This window comes from Natator depressus, chromosome 1, assembly GCF_965152275.1.
Source record: "Natator depressus isolate rNatDep1 chromosome 1, rNatDep2.hap1, whole genome shotgun sequence".
NCBI classification, from domain to species: domain Eukaryota; kingdom Metazoa; phylum Chordata; order Testudines; family Cheloniidae; genus Natator; species Natator depressus.
Window position 1 is genome coordinate 317001141 of NC_134234.1, and position 19898 is coordinate 317021038.

General features: G+C 40.3%; 1 protein-coding gene across 4 annotated transcripts in view; it reads right to left on the minus strand.

Moving 5' to 3' along the window:
- Positions 1–19898, minus strand: part of TBC1D22A (TBC1 domain family member 22A) — a 531490-nt gene that overhangs the window by 410040 nt on the left and 101552 nt on the right. The window lies entirely within an intron of this gene.

Consider the following 19898-nt stretch of genomic DNA (forward strand, 5'->3'; position numbering starts at 1 on the left):
GAACCATACTTCGTACTTTTCAAAACAACAAAAGGTCTATTCATACTTCTGTGATAGGTCACTGCAGATTTTTGCAATAATTCACCCCCAAGAAACCTATAGTTAAGCTTGTCTAGCACTGCCTGGCACCCTTCCAGAATACCGATGGTAGCTAAACTTAAATCTCTGGAAACTAGGAAATGTAAAGTCAAGGCAATGTCTCCCACATCACCCCCCACCTTAACTCTGCCCTCTTTGAGCAATGCCCTAACAAGTGCTTGTGAGAGACCACAGGACTGTACCCTTTCTGAGCACGTTGAAGACAGAAGAGAGCATGAAGAAGAACAGTGTGGGGAAAACTGAAACCTTTTCTTGACTAGGATATAATTTGGAGTTTAGGTAGAGTTTCGCAAAAACAGGCAAGGTAAGCCCGACCTACACTCAACCACTTCACCTACTTCAGACAAACCCCCTAAGACTTGCCAGATGTTCATTGTTGTCCTAAGGATTTCGTTTGCTTAAGTACCAGCTGACATTGTACATCCTTGTAACGTATGCCAAGAAAATACCAGAGCTGCAATGAGCACATAGAGGGTGTAGAGTAACATGTGCATGCCAGCGTGGACGAGAAGTTCTGATGGGCAACAAAAATAAACAACAGCACATTGGAATGGGTTAACGCACACTTATATCGCCTCTGTCTTTATGGCACACCAAGTAAAATGTCTGCCTCTAGAGATGAAAGAGGAAGCAGTTTTAGCAGCCCTGAAACTCTATAAGCTTTTAGAAACATTCCTAAATTTTAGAATCAAGATGGCCATTGTGATCATAAGACTCTGATCTCCTGCATAAATCAAGCCATAAAATAGTGAGGGTAGGGGGATTCTTCTAGTTGCATCTGCACCTCTGCCCAGATGGCAATGTGAGCTCTGGCAACTTGCTTCAACTAATGCCAGAATCAATACTGCCACATCTAGCATTGTGAGGATTACTGAGAGCACATAAAGAGGAATGATGGCTGAAAATTTTATTGGACAACACAGCACAAAAATGCAGAGAGTGTCAGATTTTGTTAGGTAAGGTTTGGCTTTGTCCCATTGCTTATTGCTAGTTCCAGGGGGCAGAGTTAAGGTTACGTGGAGGTGTGATGGAGGAAGGCATCAGTTTAGCTCTGTTTCATAGTTTTCAGAGGTTTACATTTAGCCCCTTACTCATTCTGGAAGGGCACAAGCAGCTCTAAGCATTAGCTCTGGGAGTTGTGAACTTTTCCATTCAGCTCCATACCCATCTCAGAGCTTGCATGCCTGTGCTATGCACTGAGTATATCCATTTTAATCTCCTCACCCAAACATGCCTGTTCCCAGTGCCCAGCCCACGCCTAGTGCTTCCCAGAAGGAACTGACTGAGCTTCTCCCAGTAGATAACCAATTCACCTGGCTGGGACCCCTACACTTGTACTCGCCTCTTTGATGTCATTTTCTACTTGGCAGTTAGACCCTCCCATATCAGCCCAGCCATCCAAGTCACCATACTGGAGTCATATCCTGGCCACATTACTGCCCTCAAACTTTCCTAGGATAGGACTTGGGAAGATTACATTGAGGGTATACCTCTGGTGTTGTGAGCTTTCCCAAAATTGCACACATCATTCAAAACAATTCCCTTGTAGCCCACACACCTAGCAATTGGTGGGTTGATGGGACTAATGTGCACATCACACAAATCTCTAGAGGAAAAGATTCAAACTTATGGTCCTTGGCCACCATGTGAATACATTATTCAGTAGGTCACTTGCAAAAGGAGTTCCTTAGGAAACAATAGCTCTCAGAGTTACACACTGTCTGTAATCAGGGGTCCTAAAGCCTTTATAATGTAATAATCTTTGAAATATTTTGAAACTGGTCCTTGAATATTGAATAGCTGAGCTCAGTAATATAAATTTTATGAAGGTCAGAGCCTTAGTATTTTCCTTGCCTGCATTAAAAAAGTGAGAAAATGTTTCAGATTCTTATTAGCAGCTCATTGTATGGGGTTGCATCTCAAGAACCATTTGACCAAGTGACCCCACACATTCCCCACAAACTTTACCTGAGGCCACATTTACACTATGGGTACTACCACGGCACAGCTGCACCACTGCAACTATGCTGCTATAGCTCCATAACATAGACAATCCTGACCTCAACAGAAAGGTTGTTTTTTTTCCTGTCCTTGCAATTAATCCACCTCCCGCAGCAGCTAGGTCAACAGAAGAATTCTTCTGTAGATCTCACTATGTCTACACTGGGGATTAGGTCAGTTTAACTACAGCCCTCCAGGATGAGAATTTTTCACACCATTGAGTGACAAGGTTAGGTTGATCTAAATTTTAAGTGGACACCAGGCCTAAGCCTCTGTTACAACATGCTAAGTTTCAAGATGATTGCTCCTATGGATGTGGATTTTAGATCATTTTGAAAGTAAAAATCAGGTCGTCATTGGGGGGCTATATCTCAATAACCCCCCACTTACCCCATCTCTGACCCTGATGAGGAACTGCAACTGTCAAAACAACCTAGGGATATGGATTTTAAAGTGCTTAAAAATATTGGCTCAAACAAAGTTCCACCCTTGAAGCAAAACTTCCAAAACAGACCTCTGCAGCCTCAGTCTAACCTGAAGTAGAATGCAGGTGTAGAGTAGTAATTTGCACAGCAGACACAAATCTGCCAAGGGCAAGACTTGGATTCACAGGTCCTTGGATGGTACTTGGTTTCAATATCTACAAAACATTGCTCTGAGGCATCCACTGACTGACATCAGGAAAGCCTCTATATACTCTTGCTGGCCACAGAGCAGCAATCTCACAGTATATGCACAAGTCACTTTCTCTAGTGCAGACCCTAGGTGTTTAACAATTTATAGATGCAATTCAATCCCTTAAGAACAATACAAACAGTGTTTGCTGGGTGCCGGACGCTAGCCAAAATCAAACTTGTTCAGGCAATATCAGTTTGTATGTCTTTGGGAGGAGGAATAAATGTAGACTAAAAAAGGTACAAAAATGGAGGAAACAGCTCAGATAAAAAGCTCAAATGACTCCAAATTTGCACTACCAACACTGCCTCAGCAATGCACAGCAATTTAATACAGTGTGAGCATACATGTGAATTTTAGAGCACTTAGAAAGCTCAAAGCCTTAACAGCTGACATTTCAAATTAACTATTGTGTGACAAGGGCAGCCCCATAATTAAGCATATTAAGTGGAAGACAGAACTACATCCTACATCTGGCTGGATGCATATGGATAATATGAGAACCAAACCAAGTCATCTGAGTTTTGAAAACAATTTTTTTTCTTTTCCATTTTCATAAAACTTGATTTCCTGATTTCACCCAGAAGCAGAAGTACCCAAAATGCTACTAGAAAGGCTATTTGATGTAAGTTTCTACTATAGTACTAATTGTAACCCTAAGAACCCCTAAATGCCAACTGGCAAAAGGTTCACTGTTCTATAACAACTTCTACTATACCTAGCACATTGCTGTCATAATATTTATCTGTAAAGAATATTGTGACATCTTCATAATTATTGCATTCTGTATGTACAGATGATATTTAAGAAGTTGTGTATATGTACTAAACATATGTTTTGAAACCTGAATCCCAGACAGAGCTAACAGGTTTCTTCCAGACAAGAGATAAAATATGTACCTCTGTCAAATGTAAATTAATCATCATAAGACAACATCACAGAAGCCAATTTCCATATGACAACATGAGGATGTGAAATCAACATGAAGTCACCAGGCACTAGAGAAAACACATTAGGGATTTTTACTGACTCTGGGGATGAAAACAATGACTTTGGGGGAATACAAGAGGAAGGCAAAACGACATCTTTATCCATCACTGAGGGAGCAAAAAGGACAGCACCTTTTACGTCCAACAACAGTCGATCCCAGCCATGTGGGCTGGTGATGCTAGCACAGCAATTCTCAAACTGTGGGTCAGGATCCCAATGTGCATCATGAAGCCCGAGCTCCACCCCGACCTGGGTCAGCAGAGCTCAGGCTCCAGCCCTCCCCCAGGGCTCATAAAATAATTTTGTCTTCAGAAGCCAGACACGGTGCAATGAAGTCTGAGAATCCCTGTGCCGCAGCTTGCTTTAGGTGAGAAGCTACTTTAGACAAGGATTTTAGCCTCTTAAAGCTGAATTTAGACTCTAAGAAGCCTGTTGTACTTTTCGTTTTACATGTAACCATTTCTCTTCCCATTATCCTTAATCGGTATCTCTTAAATCTTTAACAACACTCATGGATTGTTTCACTATAAATATATCTCCATAGTGTAGTGTTATAAAGGACCCAAACCTGAGTTGCACCAATCAAGCTGTACGTACACTGTTTTCTTGTGAACAGCAGACCTGGTAATTACTGTGACTGTCCAGTGACAAAGGCTGAATATTACAGGAGGATGCTTTCAGATGCGCTTGGGGATTGGCATGCACTTATTGTTAACCTGCAATACAAAGTAAGGGCTGGCAAAGCTCTGAGGAGATTGTTTGGGTGGCTAAAGACTGGCAGTATCAGGGAACAGACATGCAGTTAAGCACCAGGAAATCTCTCCTTCATTGAGACAAGAGGGTGAACAAGGTGACTCAGAGTCTTGGGCACCCCAAGACAAAGCATCTCACTCGTCACCACGGAATCCATTCTCACAGTATTGATTAACCACATGGGAAATTTCCAGCTTGATTCCTAAACTAACAACAATCAAACTTTGTGATGCTGATCTGAAATTAAACATGGAACTTTGTGAGGTTTGCCCATTACCTGCCTATTTTTCCCTTGATATAAGTTAACGCATTAGTATTAAAGAGAACTATATGCATGTATCTAAAGGAGAATATTCAATCATCTTAAACATTAACTTTGAATTTCCTTGCTGTAATCACATTAAAGGAATTCAGGCCTTGAATAATTTTCAGTAGGTTTTCATCATATATAGTTTCTTTTTATATTAAATAGAATTAAAAAAAAAAAAGCAAAAAAGTAAAATAAAATAAAATAAATAAATAAAAATAAAAAATCTTGCCCCATAAAGTCCAAAGTTCCTCTGAACTACATTTTTTCATATAATCTACACATACATGATAGACTCAAGTGTCTGAAGGAGCTTTTACAATCAAAAGCTGTCAAAACGTAATTAAATATTTAACACACAGACAATAAATCACAGAAAGAATAGCCACCATGACTAAGAAAATTCACTTTAACCATGCCTATAACAGTTATTAAACCCTTAAATATAATGCTAATTATGAATACGTTGACTGACAACTGTAGAAGCTCTGGCAGAGGTCCTACAGTTAGGAGCGAGAGTATAATCTTGCTCCCTTTCTTATGGGCCTTGGTTGATTCTCTACTCCTCCATCCTTGGATTTTCTCTTTTAGTTCCCACTTTAGTCAGCAGAACCGTCCCATGACAATTTCCGGTAAAAGTAAATACATAAAACTCATGAGAAAGGAGCAAATATTCCTTGTTTACTTCCACTCAATGCCAAGGAGGTAACTTTTCCTTAATCCATAGCCTTTGACTGTGGAAATACAAATACGGACAAATAAAATCCACCATTAACAGATCCCCTGGGAAGACAGCTTGGGGGCAGAAACTCAGCCAGCAGGAACAGATACAAAAGCAACTGCAACATTCACTTTTGGAGACAGACAATGCCATTGTAACCCACACACCTTCTGGGTGTGGTGTTATGTCCCATCTAGTGCCACTGAGACCACTTAAAGAAAAGGAGTACTTGTGGCACCTTAGAGACTAACCAATTTATTTGAGCATAAGCTTTCGTGAGCTACAGCTCACTTCATCGGATGCATAAAGTGGAAAATACAGTGAGGATGTTTTTATACACACAGACCATGGGGGGGGGGGGGAGTGAGGATGTTTTTATACACACAGACCATGAAAAAATGGGTGTTTATCACTACAAAAGGTTTTCTCTCCCCCCACCCCACTCTCCTGCTGGTAATAGCTTATCTAAAGTGATCACTCTCCTTACAATGTGTATGATAATCAAGGTGGGCCATTTCCAGCACAAATCCAGGGTTTAACAAGCATGTCTGAGGAACAGTGGGGGGGGGGGGGGGGGGGAAATAAGCAAGGGGAAATAGGCTTGAATAGAGACTGGGAGTGGTTGAGTCATTATAAAAAGTAACCTAAGCTAATTGTATCCAATTTGCAAATGAATTCCTATTCAGCAGTCTCTCGTTGGAGTCTGTTTCTGAACTTTTTCTGTTGTAATATCGCAACTTTCATGTCTCTAATCGCGTGACCAGAGAGATTGAAGTGTTCTCCGACTGGTTTATGAATGTTATAATTCTTGACATCTGATTTGTGTCCATTTATTCTTTTATGTAGAGACTACCCAGTTTGACCAATGTACATGGCAAAGGGGCATTGTTGGCACATGATGGCATACATCACATTGGTACATGTGCAGGTGAACGAGCCTCTGTGTGGCTGATGTTATTAGGCCCTGTGATGGTGTTCCCTGAATACATATATGGGCACAGTTGGCAACGGGCTTTGTTGCAAGGCTAGGTTCCTGGGTTAGTGGTTCTGTTGTGTGGTATGTGGTTGCTGGTGAGTATTTGCTTCAGGTTGGGGGGCTGTCTGTAAGCAAGGACTGGCCTGTCTCACAAGATTTGTGAGAGTGTTGGGTCTTCCTTCAGGATAGGTTGTACATCCTTGATAATGTGTTGGAGGGGTTTTAGTTGGGGGTTGAAGGTGACGGCTAGTGGCGTTCTGTTATTTTCTTTGTTCGGCCTGTCCTGTAGTAGGTGACTTCTGGGTACTCTTCTGGCTCTGTCAATCTGTTTCTTCACTTCAGCAAGTGGGTATTGTAGCTGTAAGAATGCTTGATAGAGATCTTGTAGGTGTTTGTCTCTGTCTGAGGGGGTGGAGCAAATGCGGTTGTATTGCAGAGCTTGGCTGTAGACAATGGATCGTGTGGTGTGATCAGGGTGAAGGCTGGGAGGCATGTAGGCAGGAATAGCGGTCAGTAGGTTTCCGGTATAGGGTGGTTATGTGACCATCGCTTATTAGCACTGTAGTGTCCAGGAAGTGGATCTCTTGTGTGGATTGGTCCAGGCTGAGGTTGATGGTGGGATGGAAATTGTTGAAATCGTGGTGGAATTCCTCAAGGGCTTCTTTTCCATGGGTCCAGATGATGAAGATGTCATCAATATAGCGCAAGTAGAGTAGGGGCGTCAGGGGACAAGAGCTGAGAAAGCGTTGTTCTAAGTCAGACATAAAAATGTTGGCATACTGTGGGGCCATGCGGGTACCCATAGCAGTGCCGCTAATTTGAAGGTATACATTGTCCCCAAATGTAAAATAGTTATGGGTGAGGACAAAGTCACAAAGTTCAGCCACCAGGTTAGCCGTGACATTATCAGGGATAGTGTTCTTGACGGCTTGTAGTCCATCTTTGTGTGGAATGTTGGTGTAGAGGGCTTCTACATCCATAGTGGCCAGGATGGTGTTATCAGGAAGATCACCGATGGATTGTAGTTTCCTCAGGAAGTCAGTGGTGTCTCGAAGGTAGCTGGGAGTGCTGGTAGCGTAGGGCCTGAGGAGGGAGTCTACATAGCCAGACAATCCTGCTGTCAGGGTGCCAATGCCGGAGATGATGGGGCGCCCAGGATTTCCAGATTTATGGATCGTGGGTAGTAGACAGAATATCCCAGGTCAGGGTTCCAGGGGTGTGTGCGCGCGGATTTGTTCTTGTGCTTTTTCAGGGAGTTTTTTGAGCAAATGCTGTAGTTTCTTTTGGTAACATTCCACACAAAGATGGACTTTCACCCACTTTTAAGTTATATGTTTAATAGCCAGATCATTCTCTCTCCTTTTCATGTTATCCCAAGCTTCAAGTAGCTGATGTTTACACATGCTTGTAGGCATATAACGTGAGATACTGTATGTTTGTTAGTTTGCTCTTCAGTTATCATTACCACAGGGGAAATATCAAGGGGGAGGGGAGTTCCTCAGAAGTCCTTCTACCTGGTCAAAGAATTACTATTTTCTGGCAAAAAACCATGTTATTGAAAAATTTCCAGCCAGTTCTAGTAAACCCTCTTTTACATGGCCTAAAGAATTTCACACACCATCAACAAACAGTGAAAATGCCTATCCATCAAGTGCTGCCAAATACCCAAAGTTAAACACAAAATCAAAAAAAAATGCCTAGTCTCTTCCTGCTCTAGTAACCTCATGGGCTACTTGTAACAATAGTTGGCACAAAATCTGCAAATAGAAATGTGAATTTCAGGTGTATGGTGTCCCTTCATTTTTGTTGCAAATAGTAAGTTTAGTGTAAGAAAGAAGAATCTATAAAAGCAAAAGAAAAAAACAAATGGCTGAAAGAGTTTAAGTAATTAGAAAACGTAAACACAGATTTTCTAAATAAAAGAATAGACTGAAACAAGGTAAGCTACATAAGGTAATATCCTTTTGAGCCACATGCCCGGAAAGGGTTAAACAACCTGCAGGATAAATGACTCACATTCAACCCTTAAAGACATATGGGGAAATAATGTTTGTGTTCTTGTATATTTACATATATATGGGTAGTGGTCAACAATGTAATCAACAGTCCCTGTCTACGCTGAATTCTGTTAATTCAGAGATCAAAAGAACATCCTAGCATTTAAATGAATTGCAAACATGGGATATCACTGTATTAATCTCTCTTTGAAATGTAAAGCAAATCATCTGTGAATGGTGGAGAAACAGGCAATTGTCTTATGTTAATTCGTATAGCTAAGTACCGGTAATGGACCTACTTCAAAGTTGCCCTAATTACCTATTGTTCCCCAGGTACTCCAACTTGTCAAAGAAGGCTTGAAATTTTATACAAGATCCTTGGGCCCCAATCCTTTTTATCTCAGATGTGCTTGAGGCTTCATACATGGGAAGCTTAAGCCATAAGGATTGAGATCCCAGTCCTAAACTGGAACGCCCCAGAATAAAATTGACTACAACCTATGGACTAAATTCTAAAAGAACTCTTTGCAACTACAAAGCTTGCCATCTCTGCTATGAATCGGAACCTCAAGACTTGAACTCATGTCTGTATGTATATTGATCTTTTAACCTATAGTTTTCTTTTTTAATAAATTTTAGTTTAGTTATTAAGAATTGGCTTTAAGCACGTATTTGGATCTGGGAGGCAATGTGTCTGATCCGTTGGGACTGGTAGAACTTTTTTGTATGATGAAATAAGATTTTCCTGAATCTTCATCATGTCTGACTTGGGTAACTAGGTGGAGGCCTGAGTCTGGGTTACTTCAAGGGAACTGTGTTTTGGGCTTCTGAGTAACCAGTAAGGTATAACAGAAGCTGTTTACTGCTGGCTTGGTATATCTAAGTATTGAAATTTCCACCAGCTTTGGGGTAGTCTGCCCCATTCTTTGCAGTACACCATAATTGAGTGACCTCGGCTGGCTCCCCCGGGCATCCAGTCACACCTTTATTGGACCAACTTCTGTTGGTCAAAGGTGCAAGCTTTTGAGATTCACAGCCCTTCTTCAGCTCTGGGGAAGGTAACCGGAGTATCTGAGCGAAACAAAAGTTGGGACAGATTATGACAACTATGAGTGTACCGTCAGAATTGTTTTTGGTTTTCCCCCTGTATTGAATCAAGTTCTCCTAGGGTATCTGGGTGGTCCTTTCCATAATGCAATTTAGTTCTCTGTTGGAGTGACCTTGTTTAGTGAAGGTGGTTTAAAGTGTGACACATAAGTAGATTGCATCTTGGCAAGAGCCACTCAAATACCCAGGAAGGGAGTGGGAGAACCCACTAACTGCATACTGCTAGTTGTCACCTACCAACCCACACTGGAACCCATATGGGGTATCATCTAACAATTACAGTCCATACTGAATCTGAAATAAATCTTCCCTGAACCCCCTCGTCTGGGCTTAAAACACCACCACCACCACCACCACCCATCACCAGAGACCAGGACACACTAACTCAGATTGACACTGAACCTTGCTAGAACAATAAAAAAAAGCAGACATATCTTCGCAGCTAATATGATCAATATCACCAGGACACATTTCAAGATTCATGGGTCCTATACATGCCTGTAACAACATATGGTGTACTTCATTCACTGCATCAAATGTTCCAGCAACAACTATGTGGATGAAGCCAGTCAATCACTATTCTCTCAGATGAACTCTAACAGAAAAATGGTAAGACAAATTACCATGTGGGCAAATAATTTTCACAAAGTAATCACTCCATATTTGATCTCTGAGTCCCAATCATCAAAGGAAACCTGTTCAACACCTTCAAAAGGCAAGCCTTGGGACTTAAATTCATAACTCTGCTAGACACTAAAAACCATAGACTTAGAAACACTGTTATTATGTCTCATTACAACAATTTTTAACACACCCCACCTCCCATTAACCCTTAGTTACCCACTTCATTTTAAGCGGTCTCCTATAGTATGTATGAACACTTATGGTTAATAAATCCCAATTTATATTTAGCTCAGACACTCTGATTACCTTCTACAGACCTGAAAAAGAGCATGATGAAGCTTGAAAGCTTTTAACTTCCACCACCAGAAGTTGGTCCAATAAAAGATATTACCTCATCTACCTGGTCTCTCTCATAACCTGGGATCTATGACTACATTGAAGAAAAAAACAAATCTCAGTTACAGTACATTAACTCGTATTTAAATGAGCGTGCCATCTGTTTAAGCAACAACGTTATCTGCCAAAGGACCATCAATAGAAAAAGCCCAAAATAATTCTGCATGCGTTTAATGAACACGCAAAAGAATCTGAAATAGCTTTTAACAATGAATCCTTACTGGTTAGCAGTGCCTATTAAAGTTCTGTTGACTTATATGATTTTCATGCTTTAGTTGGCAAAAGTGAATTAAAAGTTGTATTCATTTTAACCTACAAGACATCTCTCCTCTTTACGGTAATTTCTACTAAACAATAATTATTAAAATGTTTTACTCTGGCCGTACCCACTAGTACTGAAGTTGAGTCTGTCACCATTTTCATTACACCAGCTTAATTTCAAAGGTTATAAGTCAGCTCTAAAATTTCCCTCTAGACTGTGACTGCTAATAATAAGCAATAGCCTAGGAACAACCTTTTTTTACATTAAATTTTTTTTTTTTAATAAATTCACATGAAAAACTCCTTGGCCACACAAAGATAATAAGAATGCAACAAAAATTACAGACTGCCTTTTTATAACTCAAACCCCTCCACTTTTAAAAATGAAATGTTACAGCCTGTTCTTTCATGCACACAGTGCAAATTAAATAATTCATCTGTTGGAAAAACTAGACAGTAAAATGTCATATCTAAACAATATCCATTTAACACTCATGTCTCCAGCTGTGTTATTCTAAAACAGAAACCTGTGGTAACAAAACAGTTATGTTGTTACAATCTATTATGTAAATTTGTATTTAGACACTTTTTGCCCTTTGGAAAAAAACAGAAATCTAGAATAGTAAGTCAGTAATATGCCAGGCATCACAGATCACCAAATACTGTAGTACAGAGTCGTCTTTTACTTTAGACACAACAAAATACACTGAAGATTAAACTATTCCTAGCTCTTAGAGACTTCCCCTTCCCTCTGACTTTATGGCTAGAAGGGTAATCCACTGGAGAATGGAGCCCATCCATGGAGTGTAAGTATTTCTCATTTCTTTACTATGTGAAGTGTTACTTTCAAAGTCTTTTTGGAATATTTTACTTCCTTTGCAGTACCAAATACTGCCAAAAAAGAAAAAAAGTTACCCGAGCTCCTATCCAATTTAGCTTGGCTAAAAGTAGGGCCATGTGATATATTTTGCCAAAGTAGATAAAAATATCTTAATTCTATCTCAAATTCACATTTAAAAATTGTGGTTTTAAAACAGAGGCTGAATTAATAATTGAAAAAGAAATACACACACACTGTGTAGCAGGCATCTCAGACGGAATATTGTATATAATTTACCTTCCTCTATGAAAGTTAAATTTTTAGACTAATCAAGTTAAGGTGTCCCTATAATGTTTTTCCCTAAAAATACACATACATATATATAAAAGGGTAAAACTATACCATTTGGGCTTTTGTAGCTCTTGGTTAAAAAACTGAATCTGTGTGTGAACTGCAACAATTAATAGTTAAATTCACCTTCATTCCTTTAAGAGGAATATTGAGTGTAATATTTTAATGATGCAGTAAAATAGTAATATTGTATACTGTAGTTTGATTGTCTGCATTACACAAAAAATTCCAAAATCTTTAGCTTTGAGTCAAAACAAATCTTTGTAACATTTTACTTTTGACATTAATAGATTTTTTTTTTAACCTTCCCTTGACCCAAACACTTATGCTTGGTCCATCACAAACCTTTCTTTTCGAATAAAAATGCTTGAGAGAATAGTTTTCGGCTCTGTATTGTCATTTTTTAATGCAACAAAATCCTCAACTAATTTCGATACTTGTTCATTGTTGGATACAGTACTGAAACTGCTCTCATACATTTAATTAGTGACTATTTTTTCCTGCTACTTTTTTCCCTATTCCCTTCCTCGTTCTCCTCAACTTTAATGCTGTCTTCAACACTCTACCACAAAGATAAAACTGAACTGTGCAGGAGGCAGAGCCTTCTTGGGGGCCAGTTGAAGACTGTGGAACACATTCCCACAAGAAATAAGGATCACCACAAACTTCAATACCTTGCACTCCAAGTGCAAGGCACACTTCTTTGACCTCTCCAAGACTTCTCTAATACACACAGAGCAGTGTGTACATTAAAAAACAGTACCAAAAAGCAAAACACTATGTAGCACACAACCCATGCATGACAGCCATCAGTTACATCATTTAATGCACTATTGGAAGGTACTCAGATATTACGATGATAGAACCTATACAGAATTACATCCAAGGGCTTGTCTACAGAAACATTTAATTTGCAGCAAGGTGACATGTGAATCTACCCCTCACTACCCTGCAGCAAATTAGCTCTCCATGTGGATCCTGCCGACGCGCATTAACAATCAGTTAATGCACTTTGATCTAGTCCTGTTTCAAAGCAGATTAAGTATTTAATCCTGTGTTTTGACAGTTGGCATGGTAAGAGGCTTTAAAAATTAAGTTTTATTGAATCATGCAACTGTTATCTTTGAATGTAAGTAGAAAATTTATGCCAATGCAGTTCAAATTTGTTAAAAGCTCACACTACTATAATATGAGGAGAGAGTCAATTATTCAAAACAATTCCTCATTTGAGCTATATAACCTGAAAAAAAATAATTAAGAACTAAAAGTCAATACACTGGACTATAAACTAGCTACTACACAGTATGTACCAACACAATACCACAAATTCTAAAACTGGAAAAATATTCGCGTAAGATACCACAGCATTTGCTCTTTTTTAGATTTACATGACAGTATTAATATAGTAGTGCACTTGTATAACATGAAATGATTTCCTGTTCAGTTTGTAATTTACACTTCAAGTATTACATTTGTTAGAAAATAGCGTATCAACAGTTCATCCACCTTATTAGAATGTTAATTTACATTCATCTTTATCTGGACCTCAAATCACTGAGCAGTAGATGACTTGCTGGACAGGAGATGACTTAGTGCATAAAACTTTTTAATCTGAATTGTTTTAATTTGAATTGTTTTAAGGAGTTTTTCTTTCCCCTCCAAATCATAGTTTTCCCAAATCAAAATCTTGAAGCTAAAACAGATCTTGAACTGCTGTGTTTGACTCTAATGGCTACACTAACATTTAAGGTAATTCTATGTTTATACTGAAACAATGACAACTATTTTATGCATGTGTGACCCTGCAAACTTTCAAAACTAAGGTAGAAGAAAATACTTTCAAAACACTAAGTTTCTGATCCAGCATGTGGTATAGTTCCACTGACTTCAGTGAGACCACTTTTACATGCTTACAGTGGCACACCTACTTCAGTGTTTCACTGGATCAGGGCCTAACTCACAGGCACATTAAATTATAAGCAGCAATCCTGGACTGGCAGGGTAAAAGATTACATCATTTTTCATACCGCAGTTTCTTCTCTGAAATAAAATGATCAAAGGGTTGCAAAACTGTAGTGGGTTAAATAAAAAAATTCCTGTAAAATCATTTACAATAAAAATATTTTCAGTATTTGATCTCAGATAAGTTTGCCCTTTTCTATTCCTCTGTCTGGAAATGGTACTGCAGATATAATATAGGGATAGTTCAAATGTTTAATATTTACCTTTCTATATCCCATTGTCTATTGCATAACCTCTTGTGTATTTTTAATCTGTCCCCATCTCTTCCCAAGAAACCTTTCTTTGAGTTTTTTTTTTCTTTAATTCCTTTTCCTTCATCCCCATTGTGTTATTTAAATTCTTGCTCCTCTCCTTTTTCCTCATCCTCTGTCTTTATCCTACGGTATCTGTTTTGTTTTACTCTTCTCCTTCTCTTCACTGAAACGAGTCGTGAGTTAAATAAAACAAGATATAGAATTGGGACTGCTCCTCTTCCCTGGGATGTCTGGTTACCCTAAACTAAAGCAGAGCTGGTAGACTGCTGATCAAGACACATAGGAGAATGGTAAAAATAGGAAGATGAAAGGCCCCCCAGACACCTTGCCAATTTCCTTCCCAGTACCCAAAACCAGAGGATCTAATGAAAACCACAGCATACTGGGAATAATACCTCAACTATAAGGTAGGGAAGGTGGTGCAATGCCTTAAATACTGATGGGGGTAGGCGCATGTAAGAAAGCCAACCTGCTTCTCAAACACAAACCACGCATTGGCCAGTGGGTGGCAGGAAGTGCTCAAGAAAGCTCTCCCATTTCCCAGGCAAGATCTCTGCATGTGCTCTAGGATGGGAAGGGAAGGAATAAATGGAAGGTAAAGGCACCAGTACAGATGAGTGTGCTCCTAACTCCATTCCTTAGGACTCCAGAGATTGGCCATGTACCTGCCATTCAGACACCCACTTCCACAGAAAGAGGACATTTGACTGGGGCAGTGGGGAGGGGGATTTTGTGAACTGTAGCCAATTTGCTATCAAATGAGCCCAAAGGTGGAAAAATGAATTATGAGAGAGGTAAACTCAGAAAAATGTGTCCTATTGCCAACTTTATTATAGGTGGGGCTGGTAGCACCACCTATTAAGGTTGCCCAATTCCTCCCATTACAAGTCCCTTTTCAGCTGCAAAATTTGACAGAGTTTAATCATTTGAACTGAAATTTAACACATCAGCTGTCTACCTCAGGCTGTGTGTGTGTGTGTGTAAGTGTGTGTGTAAGTGTGTGTGTAACACCCCCTGAGGCAGACAGCTGATGTGTAAAAATTATATATTTTTAAATTTCAGCCATTTCCAAGAAAGAGGCTAGGGAAATAAACATGCTTTTTCGCACGCTTAAATAAATATATATATATACACACACACACACACTAATTTTGCGTGCCCACTTAGAGATTCCTGGGACGTGATTTTTCAGAATACTTAGCATTCTAAAAAACTTTATACGTTTAAAACACAGCTCCCATTGACTTCACTTCCAATTATGAGTGTTCCGTGCCATTGCAAATCAGATCCCAGCGTCTCAGCTCAAGCACCCCAAAAATGAGGAACACACAACAGTTAGGGACCATCTGTGAAGTTTGATTTAAAAAACTAAGTTAGCATCACAAAGGAACTCTGTGGCAGAAGCAGGAATAGAATCTATTTCTCTAAGGCAGCATTAACTGTCTTAGCAAAGTTTCAGAGTAGCAGCCACTTTAGTCTGTATTCGCAAAAAGAAAAGGAGTATTTGTGGCACCTTAGAGTAACAAATTTATTTGAGCATGAAGTGAGCTGTAGCTCACGAAAGCTTATGCTCAAATAAATTTGTTAGTCTCTAAGGTGCCACAAGTACTCCTTTTCTTTTTGTCTTAGCAAAGAGATCAGTTGTGTTAACACAACAGAACCTCCCTTCTCTTCCTGCAATGTCCTACCTCTTTTCACTACACACCTGCCAATTTCTACAACAAAAGAGGCAGGACCCCAATGGACAATGGCCTCCTTCACTACACAGCCCTCATTCATCTCCAAAGCAGGTCCATCCTGTGAAGCAAATGAGGCACGGGTCTAAGCAGAAAAAAAATAATCTGTAATTAAAGATTGTATAATACATATATACAAGGGAGAGAAATCAAAGATGCATGGGTAACCATAATTTTAGCATTTCCTTACTTTGAGCATTTAAACTTTCTAATCTTAATTATGTTTTTTAACATAAGCTTTGGTGTAACACACACACACACACACACACACACCCCGCAATTTTTTTTTTAATCTGCTGAATAACATTTTACAAGAGAAAAAGGGAAAATCTACAGAAAACCAAAATTGATATGGTGATGTTGTATAAAAAAGAAGTGACCATCTACACTAATGTGGTCATAAGTTTTATAAAACTGCGACAAATCATCTAAAAAGAACGCCTTCTGAGGTATCATTGAAAAGGTTATGATCTGCTGTATGTTATTATCTCATTACCAAGAATGTATTGACACTGTGCATGGAGTTATGAAACGTTGCTGTACGTTTGAGTCACAAACACATTGTGGTCTGAGAAACGCCCACAGGTTAGCTCTTTAGAAATAACAGAGGAGCTAAAAGTAAGTTGTCTCTAAGTCATCCCCGAAAACACCTCAGATGACAACAGGTAGGCAAAAGTGCAAGCTGAAATGTAAAAAGAAAAGGAGTACTTGTGGCACCTTACAGACTAACCAATTTATTTGAGCATAAGCCTTCGTGAGCTACAGCTCACTTCGTCGGATGCATACTGTGGAAAGTGTAGAAAATTTTTTATATACACACAAAGCATGAAAAAAATACCTCCTCCCACCCCATTCTCCTGCTGGTAATAGCTTATCTAAAGTGATCACTCTCCTTACTATGTGTATGATAATCAAGGTGGGCCATTTCCAGCACAAATCCAGGGTTTAACAAGAACGCCTGGGGGGGAGGGGGGAGGGGGTAGGAAAAAACAAGGGAAAATAGGCTTGAATAGAGACTGGGAGTGGCTAAGTCATTATGCAAGGTAACCTAAGTTAATTGTATCCAATTTGCAAATGAATTCCAATTCAACAGTTTCTCGCTGGAGTCTGGATTTGAAGGTTTTTTGTTGTAATATAGCAACTTTCATGTCTCTAATCGCGTGACCAGAGAGATTGAAGTGTTCTCCGACTGGTTTATGAATGTTATAATTCTTGACATCTGATTTGCGTCCATTTATTCTTTTATGTAGAGACTGTCCAGTTTGACCAATGTACATGGCAGAGGGGCATTGCTGGCACATGATAGCATATATCACATTGGTGGATGTGCAGGTGAACGAGCCTCTGATAGTGTGGCTGATGTTATTAGGCCCTGTGATGGTGTCCCCTGAATAGATATGTGGGCATAATTGGCAACGGGCTTTGTTGCAAGGATAGGTTCCTGTGTTAGTGGTTCTGTTGTGCGGTATGTGGTTCCTGGTGAGTATTTGCTTCAGGTTGGGGGGCTGTCTGTAGGCAAGGACTGGCCTGTCTCACAAGATTTGTGAGAGTGTTGGGTCTTCCTTCAGGATAGGTTGTAGATCCTTAATAATGCGTTGGAGGGGTTTTAGTTGGGGGCTGAAGGTGACGGCTAGTGGCGTTCTGTTATTTTCTTTGTTCGGCCTGACCTGTAGTAGGTGACTTCTGAGAACACTTCTGGCTCTGTCAATCTGTTTCTTCACTTCCGCAGGTGGGTACTGTAGTTGTAAGAATGCTTGATAGAGATCTTGTCGGTGTTTGTCTCTGTCTGAGGGATTGGAGCAAATGCGGTTGTATCGCAGAGCTTGGATGTAGACAATGGATCGTGTGGTGTGGTCAAGGTGAAAGCTGGAGGCATGTAGGCAGGAATAGCGGTCAGTAGGTTTCCGGTATAGGGTGATGTTTATGTGACCATCGCTTATTAGCACTGTAGTGTCCAGGAAGTGGATCTCTTGTGTGGACTGGTCCAGGCTGGGGTTGATGGTGGGATGGAAGTTGTTGAAATTGTGGTGGAATTCCTCAAGGGCTTCTTTTCCATGGGTCCAGATGATGAAGATGTCATCAATATAGCGCAAGTAAAGTAGGGGCGTTAGGGGACGAGAGTTGAGGAAGCGTTGTTCTAAGTCAGACATAAAAATGTTGGCATACTGTGGGGCCATGCGGGTACCCATAGCAGTGCTGCTGATTTGAAGGTATACATTGTCCCCAAACGTGCAATAGTTATGGGTAAGGACAAAGTCACAAAGTTCAGCCACCAGGTTAGCCGTGACATTATCAGGGATAGTGTTCTTGATGGCTTGTAGTCCATCTTTGTGTGGAATGTTGGTGTAGAGGGCTTCTACATCCATAGTGGCCAGGATGGTGTTATCAGGAAGATCACCGATGGATTGTAGTTTCCTCAGGAAGTCAGTGGTGTCTCGAAGGTAGCTGGGAGTGCTGGTAGTGTAGGGCTGGAGGAGGAAGTCTACATAGCCAGACAATCCTGCTGTCAGGGTGCCAATGCCTGAGATGATGGGGCACCCAGGGTTTCCAGGTTTATGGATCTTAGGTAGTAGATAGAATATCCCAGGTCGGGGTTCCACGGGTGTGTCTATACGGATTTGATCTTGTGCTTTTTCAGGGAGTTTCTTGAGCAAATACTGTAGTTTCTCTTGGTAACTCTCAGTGGGATCAGAGGGTAATGGCTTGTAGAAAGTGGTGTTGGAGAGCTGCCGAGCAGCCTCTTGTTCATATTCCGACCTATTCATGATGACAACAGCACCTCCTTTGTCAGCCTTTTTGATTATGATGTCAGAGTTGTTTCTGAGGCTGTGGATGGCATTGTGTTCCGCACGGCTGAGGTTATGGGGCAAGTGATGCTGCTTTTCCACAATTTCAGCCCGTGCACGTCGGCGGAAGCACTCTATGTAGAAGTCCAGTCTGCTGTTTCGACCTTCAGGAGGAGTCCACCTAGAATCCTTCTTTTTGTAGTGTTGGTAGGGAGGTCTCTGAGGATTAGTATGTTGTTCAGAAGTATGTTGGAAATATTCCTTGAGTCGGAGACGTCGAAAATAGGATTCTAGGTCACCACAGAACTGTATCATGTTCATGGGAGTGGAGGGACAGAAGGAGAGGCCCCGAGATAGGACAGCTGCTTCTGCTGGGCTGAGAGTATAGTTGGATAGGTTAACAATATTGCTGGGTGGGTTGAGGGAACTAGTGCTGTCGCCCCTTGTGGCATATAGTAGTTTAGAAAGTTTAGTGTCCTTTTTCTTTTGTAGAGAAGCAAAGTGTGTGTTGTAAATGGCTTGTCTAGTTTTAGTAAAGTCCAGCCACGAGGAAGTTTGTGTGGAAGGTTGGTTTTTTATGAGAGTATCCATTTTTGAGAGCTCATTCTTAATCTTTCCCTGTTTGCTGTAGAGGATGTTGATCATTCATAAACCAGTTGGAGAACACTTCAATCTCTCTGGTCACGCGATTACAGACATGAAAGTTGCCATATTACAACAAAAAACCTTCAAATCCAGACTCCAGCGAGAAACTGTTGAATTGGAATTCATTTGCAAATTGGATACAATTAACTTAGGCTTGAATAGAGACTGGGAGTGGCTAAGTCATTATGCAAGGTAACCTATTTCCCCTTGTTTTTTCCTACCCCCCCCCCCCGACGTTCTTGTTAAACCCTGGATTTGTGCTGGAAATGGCCCACCTTGATCATCATACACATTGTAAGGAGAAAAAAGAAAAGGAGTACTTGTGGCACCTTAGAGACTAACCAGTTTATTTGAGCATGAGCTTTCGTGAGCTACAG